The sequence below is a fragment of the Rhyacophila brunnea genome, unplaced genomic scaffold (genome assembly GCF_057557595.1).
Source record: "Rhyacophila brunnea isolate RB1 unplaced genomic scaffold, BYU_Rbru_1.0 scaffold_16, whole genome shotgun sequence".
Taxonomy (NCBI): Eukaryota; Metazoa; Arthropoda; class Insecta; order Trichoptera; family Rhyacophilidae; genus Rhyacophila; species Rhyacophila brunnea.
The window spans coordinates 7,392,250-7,399,771 of NW_028232816.1; the positions used below are offsets into that span (position 1 = coordinate 7,392,250).

Here is a 7,522-nt window from a genome sequence, read left to right on the forward strand (position 1 = left end):
GTTAACATCATTTTACTCCCTACTTCAATTATAGTTTGTCAATTTATGGCTACGGCCGTATGTTGTAGCTTAACCACTGGGGAATGCCAAAAGAAATGGCGTATTTCAAAAAAACACTACCTTATGCTTAGGTCAATAATTATTATAAAGCAATCATTATTCATGAGATGTTTATCATACTTGAATTTTCAAAGACATAGGTTATAATGAGTATCTTTAGAATTATCTTCAAATGTGTTAATCTTGCCCATTTTTTGAATAAAAAAATGCCTAATTCTAGTCAAATTTGGGATCGCAGAGATTATCAATATATTTTTTTATCGTAAATATTTCACTATAATAATGTCGATATAAATTATACTGATGGTTTTATAAATGGGTTTTAAAATTAATAAATGTAAAAAATCTTAACACCACTGCACATTTATGTACTGAAATATGACTGTATTCTAAAACATTAGAGCGAGAGGTTTAAAAGAATACTATTTTATGTAATAAAAATAATTTATGCAGTAATCAAATGCTTAAAATAAATATAAAGGATAATAAGGCTTAAAAATTTTATAAATAGATTATCTACAACGTTTAAGGTATGTCCAGGATCATGCTTTGAAAATAGAAAAAAGCTCAATTTTGACCCACGCTGAGCACGTCCGCGCTTAAGTATAATATTAAATATTTTTGTATCATAATATTTAAACTGTTCTCACTGTCAAAAAACGTAGATGTAACGCCATACGACAGATACGTATTTTCCAATGTCAGATGGCCTGTTTACAATTAATGTTAGATCTGGCAGTTATCACGTCTATCAAATGCTTTCTTATCACAAAGTGTGCTTCTATGCATTACGCATTCGGCCTAAAAATGCAATTAAAAAATAATCACCTAACACGTATTTTAAAATTATCAAAAACACTATCCATACGATTTCGACTAAAACGATTTCAACGCATGAGAAGCATTTGGCATAGGCACACAATATTTCGTGGATTATCACTTTAAAAGTAAATCTTTAGAGATTAAAAATAAATTAATTATTCGGATACTATTTTAATATTTTCGTGGGGTTGCTGCCAAAAGTTGGTAAGTTCATAATTAAAATATTTAGAGTTAACAACGGATTATGTGTCAATATATAAATATGTATGCTAGAAAAAAAATCAAGGTCACACGATATATAGAACATGCACATAAAGCACAGAGAAGTTAGCATTATGCCTGATTTCAGAGGGCATGTCAAACTTCAAATTGCAATTACTCCATAACATGATTAAGAGACTTACTAACTTTTGGCAGTACCCCACGATATATAAATAGTCGGTTAAAAACACTTTATATTGGAAATATTACTACCCGACACAGTTTGGTATAGTAGGTATGCAATTAAAATTCAACATGCTGGTAGATAAGCTACATTTTCATTTATCCATGGATGTTCATCGAAAAATGTCTTAACAGGGTTGTGCAAAAAAGACGAATGCATACACGGATATATTCACAAGCTTATTTAAAAGACTATTAAATACCTACATACTGTGACATTAAATAGGTACATATAATTATCACCATGTTATTACAAAATAATGATAATAGTGTATTTGACCGACTTGTTTCACTACACAATATCGTTTTATAATACGGGTTGAACTGTTTGGAACAATTTCGACTAACTGCCAATTGAACGATTTTCACACAGTTTTTCTATCCTGAATAATATAGCCATCATACAGTAGACAAAAATAATCCTAAAATTTAAATATATTATAGTCTATGATCAAATTTCCGTGAATCGAAACATAAACTCAAAAACGTAATATGTATATATTAGAAAAAAATCCTAGAAAATTGTTGAAACGAGTGGAATTAGAGCGAATAGTGTGAAATGATAACTCGATGAGTTCAAATTTCACGTTATTATTTTTTTCAAATATGTAATAATATGTTTCTAACGGTTTTAATAATTATATATTTTCAATACCTACCTAATACAAATCTTGTATTTTTAAATCTTTCGTATGTTCGTTCAGTATTGAAATAATTAAATAATAATTTAAATTTTACTTGCGTTGATAGTTAATTAAAAATAAGTTTATTTGAAAGCCATTATTTAAAAAATATACTTACGTATAAAAATAATAAATTTAAATATTTGTACAATATATACTTTTATACCTTGTAAGTATATGTTATCTATATAATAAGTTTATAATATGACTGGTTATAATAATATTATATATGTTTGCTATATTGTACATATTCTATTTTTATAACAGAGAGAAATCAACGATACAAATAAAATAAAATATAAAGGTCAACGATTCGAAAATGGCATAAGGCACTTTACTGAAAAGAACCCAAAATAACATATGATAAAATTTTACTTTTTTTTTATAACTATCTGCATACAAATTGACACAGTAGAAACCCGAATAGGAGTAGTTTTATATCAAATATTAAATTAAAAATGATTCACTTGAAAATATTTAAAATAAGACTGGGAACTATTTACTACTGTTATTTAAACCATTAAATTAGTAATATCCCATGGGGGTATGTACAATAAGTTACTTGAGGGCGGCATATTAGGAATAGGTTTTGAGATTAGGTTTATTGGAAATAGGTGTCTACTTTGAAAGTAGATAGATGTACATGTCTAATTAAATACCCGAGAAGAATAAATTAATAAATTAATAAAATATAATTCCTAAGTAATAAATTGGGGTGGCATGTAGGGGTGGATTTTTGTCTAAAGACTGTACAATTAGTGTACACCATGTGGTGAATGAAACGTGTGTTTCTTTATTCAAATTTTCAAATACCTGGAATCTCAGCATCTTGAGAATATTATTTTAGCCATTGAGAATGAAGTCTGAGACAGTTGCAAAGTTTATATAAAATAATGGATTCCAATAGACACAAGAATATAATATTTTGTCACAATTTGTACAATATTACAAATTTAGAGATAGGGATACAACTTTACTAAGTTTTATGAACTCTTTCGTTTGAGCTATTCAATGTATTAAAACAATGATAATATTATATTTTGATTTCTAATGGATTCAAGCTCTGTACTATTCCATTTAAGTCGTTTTTGCGACCCGGGTTTCGCCTTTCGGCATCTTCAGGCGTCGTGTACACTCACAAAAGGTAAACACACACTTACAACGAACACTCTTAACTCTACCTTATATAGTAAATCAATACAATAAAGTAGATAAAAACTCCATTACCTACCTATCTAGTCAGAGGTCACAAAAAATACAATAAACGAATTATGAATACATAGTTGAAGTGTTATATTTTGATGGTTAGTTTAATGAAATTCACCATTGTCGGTCTATTCCTCGGAGTATAGAAAGAAATTGAAAGTTAAAACCATCCTAATGAATGCATTACTTGACAACGGTTGTATATAGGCGCCCGCTCTTCTACCGTCACTTCACCTTACCATTCCACAACTGCTATCTGACCACTCTATCCGCAGGTGATTAAAATTTATTATTAACTTCGTCTAAGTTTGTGAGATCGACAATGGTTGGATGTAGGTGTCACGCCCCCTCTACCGGCACGTCACCTCACCATTTCGCCACTGCTATAGGATCACTTTACTTACTCGCGATGAATTGTTGCAAGTACGTTGTTTTCTTTAAGTTTGCGGTTTTGTAACCTTTTTAGATGTCGTGATGAAAATCTAGTAAATTGGTACCAATAATATAATTATGCTATAAGAGGTGCAAGTTTCATTAATATTAATTAAGTAAGTTTTGAATTATAATGGAAAAAAATGAAACTTTATGCTTATTTATCGTAATATTACAACAGTCTTTCAAATTTAAATATTTCAAAATCACAGATAACACTTTGATTTCATTAATAATATAGAATCATACGGAGCCTAATATTAAACCACATAATTTTTATTGTTACACTTTTATCTAAAATATAGTACCAGTTAGTTCATTCAATTATTATATTCTCTAAGCACGGGTGGGGTAAAAACCGATTTTTAATGACATCAGAATTAAATTCGTTAATAAAAATATTAACACTGCAAAAAAATAAATATATATATACAATAATGACAACAATCAGCTGATAAAACAAAATATCCAACGTACCGAGCGATTAAAAAAACTAGTTGACAGTGTGTTTTTTTGTTGGTACGCGATGGACACGTTTGTGTATACCCGCGCGAAACTCGCCACCGCACTGGCTTGATTGGTACTGTGGGACTGGTCGCGTCGGCAGATTGCCCCCACCAAATACAGCCTCAAGGCACTGCACTGGAGGGAAATTTGACAGAGGTAGATCGTGGCGGATTGATGGTACGAGAAAGTGCAAATATCTATTGTATTATAAATTATTTATATACTTATAGAGATATAGAATTACAAATTAAATATCTATTTTTCGTAGTGTCAAATTATAGCAAACTCAGTAAGGAGCTGACCTCAATAATAAATTCTGCAAATCCGTTTTTTTCACTTAGGCTTCGGCCGCATAGGTAGGTGCTTAGCTAGTGCTTCGTTAGGTGTTATGCTTTTCTACTAACAACACTACTGCCACATTGCGCTTATGTACAAATTCATTTGACATTTGGGAGCGCTCAAGTCAAGAACGATATATTACTCTCAAAACTAACCAGAAAGCTACTTCTCACAGAGAATTTAAGTTTAAACGTCTCAAATTCGAACTTGTTGGGTGCATAATGTCAATTCATCCCATGCGTCATTATTCATAACCTCAAAATATACGGTGTTTGACGTTTGTCATACTGAAGAAACATCTACCATCTTGCAAAATCACTAGGTGACACAATAAAAATAACCAACACGTTTGTTCGCCGGGAGACTCACGAGGTGACTAATAATCAGTGTGGTCATTGCGATAGTATAGTGTGCGTCTGTTCGCTAGGATATGTCACCTAGCACGTAGCCACCAAGCAAAGCACCTGCCTACGTGGCCGTAGCCTTAGTCAGTCATCCATTGACGCAAACGCCAGATAATAGCTGACTCGATTGTTTCAATAAAAAGAATATTATTTTGGTTGTATGAATAGCGAATAATAATTCATTGGAAGTGTCACTCGAATCTAAGTACCTGGTCCGTTGTCATCTCAATCTCCGTATCGTCCCGCACAACATCTCATTGTACCGAGATTCGGATCTTGGAACATTATCATAAGTATTGTAACATAACTACTGTAACATCCTACTATTGCGAACGAACTATCATTGAATCATCGGAATTTAATATAAATATAATATGTGATATCATATCCCATATGAGTACATGATATTATTATGATATATTAACAAATTATTAATTGAAGACGTTCACAATATGACATTTAGAATGAAAAGAACAGGTAAATTAAGTTAGTAAAGAAAAAAAAACAAACCAAAAATAATAAATTAAGTATGTCTAATAATTACAAGATAAAAAGAACTTTTTATATACAACGTTTTTAAATTTCTGTTGAATCATATAAACTTGACTTGACTAGCTTAAACGATCAAAAAAAATTGTACTTGATAGAAATACTTAATAATGAAATGTCATTTCATATAGATTTCCATAGTAACGCACGTATATTAATAATTTAGTTGCTAGGAACCCCTAGCAACCAATAATGGTATCGAAATAACTTTCCATACAAAACAGAATTAACTGAAAATGAATTAAATTCTACTAGATGGCTAAAAGTTAATTCGAATAAAAAAATCATTGGCATCGTGTTCTGATATATTCTAAAAGTTTCAAATGTCTAGCTAGTCGGGAAGTTAGTTAAAATCGATTGCAAGATTTGTACCGGACAAATAAGAATACGAGCTAAGAAAAACGTTGTAAAAATGTCTACATCTCTAAGGAGTACATTGTCCAGGCGCACAGCCCTCATTATTGGTGCCTGATAAGGCTCACATGAGGAAACAGTTGCAATCCAAACATATGTAGGTATGTAGGTATCATAGATATTGTCAAAACGCTCATACAAATGCAGATATTTCGAAATAAATATACCTACTCATAAATTTTATTATTAGTAAGTATGTATATATTTATATAATAATTATATAATAAAATAAAATAAATATTATAATACGTTGGTTCAATTAATTCAATAATGAATATTTAAATGCAATACATACACCATTATTAGTATTTAACATTTCTTTTTGTGATTACGTGCCCTCCCTGGACAAAATATAATATTGCAGTAACTGAAAGTATTGATAGCCCCCCACCCATTTTAAGTTCTTCGACCGTTTTTGATAAAAATCACTGCAAATCAGAATTGCAACACAGCGAACGGCGTATCAATCTTTGCATACAATACCTTGTAACATGAATATTGATATTGTTGTGTTATCGTATAACTTTACTTACTAATATGTTAGAAACAATATAGGTATATTTTTCAATCGCCAGAGTGAAAGTATTATTTTGAAAAAAGTTTAACATTTTAAATTATTTTGAACATTTCGAAAATTATCATAGTGAGATTCGTGTTATTGCATGTTTATTTTTTTTAAATGCATTTCAATTAATATGTAATACTGCAGGTACGTCTTCAATTGAAGACATTATTTAAAACTGTGTTATTTGAAGGACGGTACGAATTAGTATGTATTATTATTACATTCATAAGGGAGGTCATTTATATAAAGTTAGAAGAAAGATTACTATAATATTTTGAATGATTTTAGTGTAGATTTATCGGCAAATTAATGTAATTTATTTTATTTATTTAAAGAAGACACATTGAGCACATAACAAATTATTAATTCAAGACGTTCACAACATGACATTTTGAATAAAAAGTACAAGTAAATCAACTAGAGAAAAAAACACAGCAAACCATTATTTTATAGGAAAGAAATAAAATCAAAAACAACAAAATTCGAAAAAAAAAATACAAATTAAACAATAAAATAGAATTTAAAAAACAAAATACATAATGCATCGCTAAAATGTCTACATCTCTAGGGAGTACATTGACCAGTCGCACAGCCCTCGCTATTGGTGCTTGGTGAGCCTGACATGACCTGGCGACCACGCATGCAATTGACGGGTGCAGCAAAAAATTTATGGGCTGTTGAAGTTTTGAACGCTTGTATTTTGTTAATTGTGAATGTTTTCAATTATTTTTTTGGTTGAATATATCAATGATGGTACTACTATATTGTAACTATCAATAAAACTACGTTAAAACTAGTTTTTAATGGTCAATTTTATATATCATAAATTCAGTTAGAACTTTTTCCACCTGAAACTCAAACAAATCGCCTTTACTACAAGCTTCTAACTGAAATTTGTATGGAAATCCTGGTGATTCAGGACACATAGTTTCACTTTTCATGTTAAAATAAATAAAATTCTTGAAAGTATCTTCTTCTTATCTAATATAATATTTTTTTCCGGAGAAAATGTATGGAAATTGTTGGGAAAATGGGAAATTCGGAAAAACATAAATATTTTTTTGTAATTTTTGTTAAATACGAGTACCATTTTAAAA

At 30.1% G+C, this 7,522-nt stretch overlaps 1 protein-coding gene across 1 annotated transcript in view; it reads right to left on the minus strand.

Moving 5' to 3' along the window:
- LOC147074283 (uncharacterized) overlaps positions 1-4,232 on the minus strand; it is a 144,295-nt gene extending 140,063 nt beyond the window's left edge. The window contains exon 1 of the mRNA XM_085943555.1: positions 4,125-4,232. The gene's annotated coding sequence lies outside the window, so the exon portion shown is untranslated. The remainder of the gene's footprint in view (positions 1-4,124) is intronic.
- Positions 4,233-7,522: the final 3,290 nt, after the last annotated feature.